The sequence below is a fragment of the Rhincodon typus genome, chromosome 8, assembly GCF_021869965.1.
Source record: "Rhincodon typus isolate 14 chromosome 8, sRhiTyp1.1, whole genome shotgun sequence".
Taxonomy (NCBI): Eukaryota; Metazoa; Chordata; class Chondrichthyes; order Orectolobiformes; family Rhincodontidae; genus Rhincodon; species Rhincodon typus.
In genome coordinates, this window is record NC_063339.1 from 73,433,549 (window position 1) to 73,434,957 (window position 1,409).

The following is a 1,409-nucleotide window of genomic DNA, read 5'->3' on the forward strand; positions in this document are numbered from 1 at the left end:
TGGGGTATATCGGTGTTACAGTGAGGGGTGTGGGGTATATCGGTTTTACAGTGAGGGGTGTAGGGTATATCGATGTTACAGTGAGGGGTGTGGGATATATCGTTGTTACAGTGAGGGGTGTGGATTATATCGGCATTACAGTGAGGGGTGTGGGTTATATCGGCGTTACAGTGAGGGGTGTGGGTTATATCGGTGTTACAGTGGGGGGTGTGGGGTATATAGGTGGTACGGTGAGGGGTGTGGGTTATATCGTTGTTACAGCGAGTGGTGTCAGCTATATCAGTGTTTCACAGTGTGGTCTGGGGTATATCAGTGTTACAGTGATGTGTGTAGGGAGTATCGATGTTACAGTGAGGGGCGTGGGATATATCAGTGTTACAGTGGTGAGTGTGCGGTATATCGTTGTTACAGCGAGGGGTGTGCGGTATATCGGTGTTACAGCAAGGGGTGTGCGGTATATCGGTGTTACAGCGAGGGGTGTGCGGCATATCGGCGTTACAGTGAGGGGTGTGGATTATATAAGTGTTTCAGTGTGCGGTGTGGGGTATATCAGTGTTACAGTGAGGGGTGGAGATATATCAGTGTTACAGTGAGGGGTGTGGGTTATATCGTTGTTACAGCGAGGGGTGTGGTGTATAACAGTGTTACAGTGAGGGGTGTGCTATATGTTGGTGTTAAAGTGAGCGGTGTGGGGTATATGGGTGTTACTGTGAGGGATCGGGGGTACATCGCTGTTACCGTGAGGGGTGTAGGGCATATCAATGTTACAGTGAGAGGTATGTGGTATATTGGTGTTACAGTGAGGGGTGTGGGGTATATTGGTGTTACAGCGAGGTGTCTGCGGTATATCAGTGTTACAGTGGGGGGTGTGGGGTATATCGGTGTTACAGCTCGGTGCGTGCAGTCTATCAGTGTTACAGTGAAGGGTGTGGTGTATATTGGTGTGGGGTATATCAGTGTTACTGTGAGGGGTGTGGGGTATATCGGTGTTAGTGAGGGGTGTTGGGCATATCGGTGTTACAGTGAGAGGTGTGGGGTATATCAGCATTATAGCGAGGGGTCTGGGGTATATCGCTGTTATAGCGAGGGGTGTGGGGCATATCGGTGTTACAGCGAGGGGTGTGGGGTATATCGTTGTTACAGCGAGGGGTGTGGGGTATATCAGTGTTACAGCAAGGAGTGTGGGGTATATTGGTGTTACAGTGAGGGCTGTGGGATATATCGGTGTTTCAGCAGAGGGTATGGGATATATCTGTGTTACAATAAGGAATGTGGGGTATATCAGTTTTGCAGTGAGGGGTGTATCGGTGTTTCAGTGAGGGGTGTGGGGTATATCGGTGTTTCAGTGAGGAATGTGGGGTATATCAGTGTTACAGCAAGGCGTGTGAGGTATATAGGTGTAACAGTGA

The 1,409-nt window shown here is 49.4% G+C and overlaps 1 protein-coding gene across 1 annotated transcript in view; it reads left to right on the forward strand.

The window, feature by feature from the left end:
* Positions 1-1,409, forward strand: part of itpka (inositol-trisphosphate 3-kinase A) — a 60,756-nt gene that overhangs the window by 52,253 nt on the left and 7,094 nt on the right. The window lies entirely within an intron of this gene.